The sequence below is a fragment of the Macrosteles quadrilineatus genome, unplaced genomic scaffold (assembly GCF_028750875.1).
Source record: "Macrosteles quadrilineatus isolate MER2022 unplaced genomic scaffold, UCM_ALF_1.0 Scaffold_1__1_contigs__length_201487025, whole genome shotgun sequence".
Taxonomy (NCBI): domain Eukaryota; kingdom Metazoa; phylum Arthropoda; class Insecta; order Hemiptera; family Cicadellidae; genus Macrosteles; species Macrosteles quadrilineatus.
In genome coordinates, this window is record NW_026542594.1 from 160,923,898 (window position 1) to 160,936,392 (window position 12,495).

Sequence of the window (12,495 nt, forward strand, 5' to 3'; positions counted from 1 at the left end):
GGGGAGGACGGGCAGCAGGTAGGCTGCCGAGCAGCCCAGCCCTACTAGGGGTAGCGTTTCAGGGGGGGACGATTCCGGGGTGTACATAGGGGATGTCTTGCCGGGGTAGACCTTTCCGTTTCTACTAGTTTGAATTAAAATTAATAACATAATTAGTTCATATCAACTAGATTTTGATAAATGACTTGTCAAGCCCTTGGGGGGGAACGATTCCGGTCGCGGACATAGATTTTATACCAGCTGGTTGTCTGGTTTCGTGACGTCACGTTTAGCCTGGGGGTGATGTTTCCGGGGGCAACCATTCCGGCGACCCTATCCACCACAACATCTATCGGTTAACAAAATCTGAAACAGACACCTCTAGAAATAATATGAACATTTATGTAACAAGGGGTATGCCTATTAGTATTAGTGGCAAAATTGAAAACATTGTCTTACAATGCTTTAATAAAAAAGAAAAAAATATATGAGTGTTTAATGTCTCGTCATCCACCGAAACGTTCAGTCATAATACTATTGTTAAATGAAATCGCAGTGAAACAATGTCATAGGCATAATCACAAGACGGTAACGTGACACAGTGTGACATGGGATAACAAGACTGTGACTCATCACTAGTTGACAGAACTGTAGATAATGCTTACTTGGCTGTATCACTGCGGGGGTTGGCCAGTGTCATTGACGTCATCTACAGACAGTGACGTGACACAGTGTGACACGGAATAACAAGGCTGTGACTTATCACTAGTTGACAGAACTGTAGATAATGCTTACTTGGCTGTATCACTGTGGGGGTTGGCCAGTGTCATAGACGTCATCTACAGACAGGGACATGACACAGTGTGACACGGGATAACAAGGCTGTGACTCATCACTAGTTGACAGAACTGTAGATAATGCTTACTTGGCTGTATCACTGTGGGGGTTGGCCAGTGGCATAGACGTCATCTACAGACAGTGACGGGACACAGTGTGACACGGGATAACAAGACTGCAACTCCTCACTAGTTGACAGAACTGAAGTTAATGCTTACTTGGCTGTATCACTGCGGGGGTTGGCCAGTGTCATAGACGTCATCTACAGACAGGGACATGACACAGTGTGACACGGGATAACAAGGCTGTGACTTATCACTAGTTGACAGAACTGTAGATAATGCTTACTTGGCTGTATCACTGCGGGGGTTGGCCAGTGTCATAGACGTCATCTACAGACAGTGACGGGACACAGTGTGACACGGGATAACAAGATGGTTACTCCTCACTAGTTGACAGAACTGAAGATAATGCTTACTTGGCTGTATCACTGCGGGGGTTGGCCAGTGTCATAGACGTCATCTACAGACAGGGACATGACACAGTGTGACACGGGATAACAAGGCTGTGACTTATCACTAGTTGACAGAACTGAAGTTAATGCTTACTTGGCTGTATCACTGCGGGGGTGGCCAGTGTCATAGACGTCCTCTACAGACAGTGACGTGACACAGTGTGACACGGGATAACAAGATGGTTACTCCTCACTAGTTGACAGAACTGAAGATAATGCTTACTTGGCTGTATCACTGCGGGGGTTGGCCAGTGTCATAGACGTCATCTACAGACAGTAACTTGACACAGTGTGACATGGGATAACAAGATGGTTACTCCTCACTAGTTGACAGAACTGAAGATAATGCTTACTTGGCTGTATCACTGCGGGGGTTGGCCAGTGTCATAGACGTCATCTACAGACAGGGACGGGACACAGTGTGACATGGGATAACAAGGCTGTGACTCATCACTAGTTGACAGAACTGTAGATAATGCTTACTTGGCTGTATCACTGTGGGGGTTGGCCAGTGGCATAGACGTCATCTACAGACAGTGACGGGACACAGAGTGATAAGGGATAACAAGGCTGTGACTCATCACTAGTTGACAGAACTGTAGATAATGCTTACTTGGCTGTATCACTGCGGGGGTTGGCCAGTGTCATAGACGTCATCTACAGACAGTGACGGGACACAGTGTGACATGGGATAACAAGGCTGTGACTCATCACTAGTTGACAGAACTGTAGTTAATTCTTACTTTGCTGTATCCAACGATGTAAAAACTACGCTGTATCACGGCGGGGGTTGGCCAGTGTCATAGAAGTCATCTACAGACGGTGACGTGACACAGTGTGACATGGGATAACAAGATGGTTACTCCTCACTAGTTGACAGAACTGAAGATAATGCTTACTTGGCTGTATCACTGCGGGGGTTGGCCAGTGTCATAGACGTCATCTACAGACAGTGACGTGACACAGTGTGACACGGGATAACAAGGCTGTGACTCATCACTAGTTGACAGAACTGTAGATAATGCTTACTTGGCTGTATCACTGCGGGGGTGGCCAGTGTCATAGACGTCATCTACAGACAGTGACGTGACACAGTGTGACATGGGATAACAAGGCTGTGACTCATCACTAGTTGACAGAACTGTAGTTAATTCTTACTTTGCTGTATCCAACGATGTAAAAACTACGCTGTATCACGGCGGGGGTTGGCCAGTGTCATAGAAGTCATCTACAGACGGTGACGTGACACAGTGTGACATGGGATAACAAGATGGTTACTCCTCACTAGTTGACAGAACTGAAGATAATGCTTACTTGGCTGTATCACTGCGGGGGTTGGCCAGTGTCATAGACGTCATCTACAGACAGTGACGTGACACAGTGTGACACGGGATAACAAGGCTGTGACTCATCACTAGTTGACAGAACTGTAGATAATGCTTACTTGGCTGTATCACTGCGGGGGTGGCCAGTGTCATAGACGTCATCTACAGACAGTGACGTGACACAGTGTGACATGGGATAACAAGACGGCGGACTCCTCGTAGTTGTGGGATTCAGAGATTAGACCATAAGAAACATGTATGCTGATATAAGATGTTTATCAAAAAGTTTGGAGGTTCCGATTTGAAAAAGAATTTGAACGTATAGTTATTAGTATGCGTTTCTATCAGAGGTGAAATGTTATTCATGTGTATTTTATTTAATTTTTTTAAATAAATCTGTTTTTGTAGTTTTAGTAGATTTTTGCTTTTTTCTACTGTCATATAAGAGATAACTATAGTTTTAAGGAAAACCTTTTTTTTGACTCCGAATAATTTATTTTATCAAGTGGGTATTCAAAAACACTTGGTGAAAATTATACTGTATTTTTATGTTAAAATTATGAAAACATTAGGTACTACCGTATCGTATACTTAGGTACTTATCATACACTTACCGATAGCAACACATTAAAGCTGATTCACCTCTTCTTATTACCCCTTCATACCAACATCAACAAACAGTTAATGTGCTAGATGGTGCCAATTGAAAATAGTCATCTGAGCTAAAATAACGCGGGCTTGTGCAGACTAGCTTCTAAAAGCGCCACGCAATAAATAAGTATGGTACGGTTATAATTTTACGTAGCAATAAACAAATAATACTTTTAAGTACATGCAACTATTACTGTTGATGACATTTTGTATACAACTACTCCTAGAGTGAACGACTCTAATGCAACGGTTCTAATGCAACGATGTCATGACACCAATATTTTATCATGTATTGGTTTTGTAAAACATGTTTTTTCACATAGTTTCAAAATAGCTAGATTTTACTATCTTTTTTGAAGGGGTTCAGCCTAGTTGCCTCATCCAAATGCAATTAACAAAGTATATCGGCCTTTTTTATCCATCACCATCCGCAGACGTTGGATAACTTCATATACGGAGCCATCTAGAGTAAGTTAACATTGTACGGAGGCGAGTGGTTTCGCTGACCAGATATATAGATCGGAATAAGAAGGAGTTAACCTTCTTTATAAAACATCCATTTTGTTTAAGAATGGTTCTTTACCCTCTAAATTGTGACTTGTTCAAATAATTTGTGTACTATTCGTCTTAAAAAACCTCGATATTGCAGACACACGATTATATAACGAATCTAATCTTTTTTATTCGAACTTTACTAAATTACGAATAAAAAATATACTTGTTATAAAACAATAACTTTTTAAACGTAAATTTAAACTAATATTAGTTTGTAAACAAACACAGAAAGCATTTTGATGTAACGATAGTCACTCCCGCTTGAAGCCACTGTCACATAAATCATGTAACAAACAACAGAGCTGGCAACATCCGGAAACACACCAGCGCTCTCCTCTACTTCCGGCTCGGGTACATTCTGCAAAGTGTTTATTGCATAGGTATCAGCAAATTAGTATTGTAATTGCAGTATACACAACTTGCTCCAGGGTAAAACTTCCAATCACTTGGATGCTCTCTAGGCTTCATAGCATCACTTTTCCAAACTATGGGGAGACTGGGAGAAATTGAACATATATCAAGCGAGATTTTTAATTTTTCTCATAAAATAATTTGTATTCAAAGTAAAATTATTCGTGTGTATGTACCTAACACAAAAATATATTTCAACTCACATCTGCCATCTGTGAACATAAACAGCTCTCGTCAAATGTCGTTATCTTCTCTGAGCTAGCATGATCTCAAGGGATGGCTCTGTCAGGAATTTTTTAATTTTTACTTTGTTGTTAATTTTTAACTCGTCAACAAAATAAAATTATTTTAACATATTTTCGGTGGGAACAATTAATTAATTGTAGTAAAAAAAATATCGATGAAATACGTATTTTTAGCAACGCTTTATATAACTTTAAAAAAATTCAAAGTTTTTAATATGAGTTTGTTTTTTTATGATAAAGTTATATTTTACTAAAGTAAAGTTAGCTTTTAAAAAGGCTTATCCTGTAGTTGTAATCGCTTAAGACTACCATATGGAATTATCGGTCTTACCAATAAGATAATATTACTAATTTTCTTATAAAAAACTATTATCTAACCAAAATTATAAAAGTTATCTAATCCAAATTTCTGTTTCAGGTAAGGAATTGGCAGTCCAGGAAATAACATTTTTGGTAAAGTTTACAATCATTGGCATTGTATAGTATTTAAATTATAAGAATTTGTAGGATTGAGATATTTAAATATAGGATTCGAGTTATAAAAGCCCCGTTTTCATAAAACATTTTCTGCTGAAAAACAATGTTGTGAGCTTAGCACAACATTAAACATTTTAATTAAATTTTATGTAAAACGCTCGCAAAATGTTTTGAACAGTGTTGGCAGCCGTTGCAGCTCACAACATGAGCTGGTGTGAGTGTGAGCGTTGTGTTGTGAGCTGCTAAAAACCAAATAGAAACATTTAATACCCCCGCCGCAGCAAACCTGCAGACTAAGTGAATTTCCATTAGCCTGATTGGATTTACACTAAAATGTCTCCTTAAAAATATCCCATTTATTCCCTATTTAAATATAATTAGTTTAACGAGTACCGTAGTTGCATCTTAACAAAAAGCTTTTTTTGTTAATTGTTAATAGATTAGTAAGAAATGAATGTATTTTCTAAATTCGATCTAAATATGTTCATAAACAAGCAAACTACAACAGTTGACTTATTCTCCATAAGAATCAACCTAGTTAGTTTACTTAAGTTGTACAGTAACTCTATACAGGTATTTCGATCACAACGGCATACATACTGTTATGTCAACAATGGTGGTTAGTAAGTAACGAAAGAGTAGTCAGCTAGAGTGTTGTGCTGGTAAAAGCTTTTAGTTACTTTCTGGTGGTGAATGTGTTCACCAAATCAATACAAGCCATTAAAGTTGTACCAACAACATGAAACTATCGTTTATTGTACGTCTTGATACTTTTCAAACCCGTATTAAGGGATTTTATCAAGTAAAAGTAATACAATTGCGATGGGAAAAAGTTCTAGTTCTGGCTATCGGTTCTAGTGTTTCAGGCTACAGTATTATGCAATCCAAATTAAGAAACCAATAGGACGCCCAGCACTCTCGATGCATAGCCTATCCCTACAACCGTTATGTTTGGTACAAATATGCACAAATGAAGTTTACAGTTTACGTATGATAATCCCTAATTTACTGATCATAGTAAAATTCAAGTTGTCATCCAACTGCCTGTTAGGACAAAGGTCCTTGTCAAGAAAGATTAAGACAATGTCTCCTGGCAAGAGCGAGGGAAGCAATGCCAAAACTGAGGTCAGTAGGCTATACGGAGAATGCGGCACACAAAGATTTCTCACAGACTGGCTACTTATCTGTCTTGCAAAACACACATTCTACTCGTGTTTTCTCGGTGGATTCAAAATACTAAATATTACAATTAAGATTTTTTATCTGACTCCCTTAGCGAACCCACACAATACGTACAAAATTGTACATGGCTCGATATGGCTCGCAATGAGGATGAGTGTAGTTGCTGTTGCTACCCTGGATGAACTGCAATGCCTACGCTAAAACATCAAGGATATATGGGTGTGATATGTGGGTATAACACTCTCAAATAATGAACATTCACTAGGGTCAAATTGACTAGGGCCAACTGACCAATTGAATAAATTGACCCATTCACTTGTTGATCGCTCCCTTAGGGGTAATGAACGAATTACTTTTCAACTGAATAATCACGTTTTCTCAAGCGTTACAGACATAACTACTATGCGATACTACGTTCTACGTAAATTTGTCTTTACTTCTAAAAATCGCGTATTTACTTTTTAGTGAGCGATGGGTCCTCTTTCACACACACTTTCAGTGGGAAGGGGGTTGTTATAGGACTTTGGTCCTCTTAAGCTTCCAAGATGTATCATGTAGCACAACTACAGTGTTAGCAAATTGGGAGTGCCGATGGAGTCCAGGTCAAGTCCCTTCAAACGCACACACCCCCACAGGTCTCCATCGGCACTCCCGTTTTGCTAACACTATAGTGTGTTCTAACACAGCCACCTCAGAGGTGGCTGTGGTTCTAATCGTGTTCCATTTGACGTCGTAAATATTTCCGAAAAGCAATGTTTTGGCTGGTGGTGTCGGGAGCACGTAGAGCAGCGGGTCGGAAGGTGGCAGCACCAATGTCATCCCAGATTTACGACTGACAGCATGAATAGAGTGACACATAGCTGTGTATTCGCCGTTCGCCGCTCAGCCTCGACGACCAAGTTTGATGTTTTCCGCTTTTTTATTCCCTTATTCGTACCTAAGCAAACAAATCTCTTTGGGTAAAGCGATATTTGTCAACACCAAACTCATATAGCCTGAAGACTAGTTGTGAGTGAACCTATATTGATTTATTTCCACCATTTATTTTAATATTCTCTAAAATGTATATAAAACTTTATGTGATAGCTAAAATAATATGGTTTTTTTTTATATATCCTTGATATTATTCAACTTTTCGTGGTCAACTATGGTGCAAGTCTGAGTTTGTACTACCGCATGTAATGTATCCTGCCGACAGTATTATCGTCAGGTTATTTACGATACTCCTCTTTGAATAAATAGTTTGCATTTTGTTCCACTTAATGTTACTCGTAATAGGCCTACCTATTATAAAATTAATGTCTTGATGATTAAAAGCGAGAATGAATAATGCTTCAATACTTTTATACTTTTCAATGAAATGGTGACCATACAATGTAGGTATTTTAAGCCAAGTATGAATGGAGATGAGTGTAGGATGAGTGGCAAGGGACCTACAGTTTATAGTGGAATCCAAACCACATTTTTGCCTTGGTATTAACAATTTGGTTATAAGTTCATGCCTTATGAGACTAAAGTTTAGTTCTCTTGGTTCAATATAATTTAATATTGTTCTCTTTATAGTAAAACTGAAGGAGGCATAAAGGACAGTGATTACGATAGCAGAAACTCTGCTGTTCGTGAGTTGCGGCCCAAACCTCAATTTGCGTATGAGCGCTGTAGGTGAGTTGCGGGCCCAAACCTCATTTTGCGTATGAGTTGCGGCCTAGACTGAAAAAAGTTTTTACGAGTTGCGGCCCGAGTATGAACAGGTTAATTGCGGCCAAGAATATGTTTGGTTTAAAGGTACATAAAATAATCATAAATTATTTAAGAAATCAGTTTATTTGGTCAAATATAGATATAAGGTCTGATAAATCACTCCATTGTTATAGGTTTATCACTGTCCATAAGTTTATTGTGTTGGCAAAAATTTGAAACTAACTGTTTTCACAAAATTAACCCGTGTAATTAACACCTGTCTCTCTTATATTAGTGTTCCGGCTGCAACTCACCCTTAGCCAGAAATTCAAGTGTATGCGAAACAATGTGGAAGATTAGTGTACGCAATACCATCACATCTGAATTTTGTGGATTCCTTCCATAAAAAAAATAAAAAAAATAAATAAAAAATAATAAAACTGAGTCTGTTTTAAACGCGTTTTTAATCAAGTCTGCGGTATAGAATTATTAGTCGGAAATACGAACGAAATATTTTAAGATTATTTGCTCAGTATTGATCTATAAATTAAAATTCAATCCATAGTAGGTTTGTAGTTCGGTCTGGGGTGATGAGCATTGTTGATTCCAGTTCGGCCAAATAGAGAAAATACAACCGTAATCAGTAAAGAAATTATTTGCATTAATATGTCACTGAAAATCTCATAACTATTACATCAAAAAAATATATAAAAAAAACGAAATAATCTCGTACACAGTGTTTTCATTGCATACCCGTGTTGCATCAAACCCTTATAGCACACAGGTGGTATCAAGGATGACTTTAAACCAAGCAGGAAAGACTTGCGTCAAAATTTCCTTGTTTGGCATCTATCAGCCAGTACAACTTGCAGTTACAATGCTAAATACGCTTTGTTCAACAAGATGACACATAACAATGGAAACACTCCTTTATATTATTGTTATGAGTCACTATCTGAGGAGGATTCCAGTGTGGAAATAGACAAAAGTGGATGTTGTTGCCAACCATGAACAGTCATCCGAGCTAAAATATCGCACTAGAGCTACTCCGTAACGATCTACACAGCTATGTGAGCAGCATACGTAGGATATGAAAGATGCACGAAAATAATACTAAATAATGTTTCCAAGACCATCACGGGGCGTTATAGCAAGGTTTTACGTTTTACAGTCGTATTAGTCGGTTTTAAGTTTGATTTGTATCAATTTTACCACTTTGGCAGAGATTAATATGAAGATGGAACGTGTTGTAGGCTCAATAGTTTAACTAGGAAGAAAGCTAACCATTTCAATATTCAAGACTTCATTGAAGACGGAGATTATTGCAGTATGGTGTAATCTTACTTTTTCATGTATGGTTGCCAATTTCAAAGTATAGTGGCCAAAATCAACCTATGTAGCAATGTAACCATTACTAGAACCCCAACTCTACAAACATATCTATGTTTGTAATCCTGACTGGAACCCCCTCTTCTTTTATTCAGCTAAAATGGTTTTCCATTGTTACGTTTTAATTTCCTCATGCGGTTTAAATGGAAGCCAAGCCAAGCCAGTTGTTCTTGAAATATAGAGTTCAGCAAGTCAGTAATGAGTGTTCTCGATAAAATTGGCCATTTTCCTCTCTGGTTACACAATAGTATATTTCTCGTACCTAGGACCGAAAATAAGGTTTTGCAGGCTCGAGATAGTTTTAACGTTCAAGAGCTGCAAAACCATTTCAGTCCACGGTACGAACGCTATTTTTCACCACACTATACCCTATTACCACTATTCACCAAAATAATAATGCACACTGTCAACACAAGCACAACTGTAAGGTTATGTGAAGTGAAGAAATAATTTAAGGAATCAGAAAAAATAATAATAAATAGTTGCCTGGCAGCGGTGAAAGTAAAACAATTATATTGCAATGCTATGGATACTGATTGTATGCATTGATGTTTTGAGAAAGTGGGCAGCTGATTTTCGACCCTAGGGATGTAAAAACCTGCTCGGTCCCTATATGACGATGACAGCTGGTATGGACAGCAATACGTAGCTTTCGGCCTCCAATAAACGTCTGAAAACGGCTAAGAAAATAAATTTTTACTTCCCAACGCACGTAAGTATGATTCCGGATTGAGGTCCTCAGTGCGGATGGACAGGAGCTGAGCGTCACATACTGGAGATGTAGGGATGCTAGACGATGGACGATGGTTGTTGGCAATCTCCCAGGTCATCCTGACAGCTGTTCGCTTAGTTTTGGTCAACTGTCAAAACCATCAGTCAGATTTACGTAGCACACTCACACAGTCTCACCTTCCCTCCTCCTATTTCCGTCATTTCACTCCCACTTCCGTTTACTCACCGCCTCCCGCCAAATAGTTTGCTGAGAATGTTTTTCGTGACGCGCTGTTTTAGAACAGCTTTACACGAAGAGAAAGACTTGCCGATTTATTCGTATTCAACTGCTTGATTATATTTTCTATTTAGGTGTTTTATCGCTGGATAATCAAAAACATATAGGGAATGGATATGTCCACTAATTTAAAGAATAGAATTAGTATATGTTTCCTCGGTTCTTAAAAGAAATAGTATTTGGAAAAATATTATTTTAAGTAATCTGTTGTGTTCAAAAGTAGAAACATATTTTGCTTAGTTTTATTAACAACATTTTATGTTCAAATTATAATGTTATAGATAATATTTACAATAGGCCTAGGTAAATATTTAAACGAGTGTCTACTCCTTTAATCAATGCTTAGAAAACCGGCTTACCGTAGATGGGTAAATAAGGGACGTAGGCCTATGACTGATAGATGTGTCATACAGTGTAACCCATATATTGGAGTAGATGGTAGAGTAGGAGTGGTAGTGTCTGCTCCTTTAATCTATGGTATGATATAACCAATATGGTTGTGTACATGAATGTCTGTCTGGTTCAGTCTTCTGGCTAGCCAAAGGTAGGCCCAAGTAAGTGAATAAATAGAAATGACAGCCAACTGATAAACATGACGCATAACCAAACTGGCTGTTTATATAAGTAATATCTATCTGATATAGTCTTCTGGCTAGCCAAACGTAGGTCCAAGTAAGTAGATAACTAGAAATGACAGCAGACTGATAAACATGACACATAACCAAACTGGCTGTTTATATAAGTAATATCTATCTGGTTAGTCTTCTGGCTAGCCAAACGTAGGCCCAAGTAAGTAGATAACTAGAAATGACAGCAAACTGATAAACATGACGCATAACCAAACTGGCTATTTATATAAGTAATATCTATCTGATATAGTCTTCTGGATAGCCAAAAGTATTCCCAAGTAAGTAGAGAACAAGAAATTACAGCAAACTGATAAACGTGACGCATAACAAAACTGGCTATTTATATAGGTTATGTCTATCTGGTATAGTCTTCTGGCTAGCCAAACGTAGGCCCAAGTAAGTAGATAACTAGAAACGACAGCAGACTGATAAACGTGACGCATCACCAAACTGGATGTTCATAGGAGTAACACCTGTCAGGTTTAAGCTTCTGGCCATCGTCCAGACCTGTGCTCTGCAAACACCTTTCGTCGTTATTATAACATTCTTTATAAACAAAAACGCCCACGCCATTTAAAGGTGGACCTTTCTCAACATGTATCGATGGCTAAAATTGTGGGTTTTGAGCTCTATCTTGAATGCCAATAAGACATTATCATGGTATTGTAATCGCTCGAGTACTAAAATGATTACCGATATTTACATTCGTGTTGAAATTTATCCGTGTCATATTCCTGAGCAACACTATTGTGCTAAGGATAATGTCAATTAAAGGTCATGCTTGCTCAAATAAGTATTTACGTTGCCCCTTATGATATTGCATATTTGTAAATGAAGTTATAAAAGATTCACAAACGGCAATTTATTGTGTAATGGTCAATCCTTAAGTAGTTAACACATAATATACTGTATGTAAAATTCTTTATTTTATTTTAAAACCAATTGTAAGGTTTTGGATGTTTTATAAAAGAACCGAGTATTAACTATCATAGGAGAAAAGTGCAACTATATGCTTTGGAAGGAATCTTCAGTAGATTATGTTGTATTTGAACATATTTCAATTTCTGAGATATTTGCAATACAAAATACAGATTTTCAGTGTTTAACGACATACTTATGTTAAACCAAGTTAAATTGATCATTTAATCACCAATCAATACAATAGAAATGAAAACCTTAACTAGTCAAACATTTGTAATAATAATGGATCAGCTATTTTTTTCTGATTGCGTAGTAACTTACTCGTACTTGTTACTCTGTTTTAGTAACTATTAGTTTATGTTCAAGTAAGTATTGAAGCATTGATATGTAAATAAGCATTGAATATATAACACAATGGTAATAGTTAGGAAGGGGGACGAACTGGTCCAGTGGTAGAGCGCAAAACTTGGGTCCCTGAGGTCACAGAATACATACCAAAGTATGTTTTCTGTGCTGAGGGCTAGAACCTGACATTTCACCAATGGATTATTATTTAAGTGATGATGTCGAAACCCCTTGGTCTAGCCTGAAGTGATGTGAACGAAATCCCAGGCTCGTGCCTAGCGTCCTAGGAAAACACTTAGTTTTAGTATTGGGTATAGTTTAATTTTCAATTTACTACAGTTAGCTC

The 12,495-nt window shown here is 37.9% G+C and overlaps 1 long non-coding RNA gene across 1 annotated transcript in view; it reads left to right on the forward strand.

Annotated features, from left to right (window-relative positions):
* Window positions 1-12,495, forward strand: part of LOC128988591 (uncharacterized) — a 204,678-nt gene that overhangs the window by 119,392 nt on the left and 72,791 nt on the right. The window lies entirely within an intron of this gene.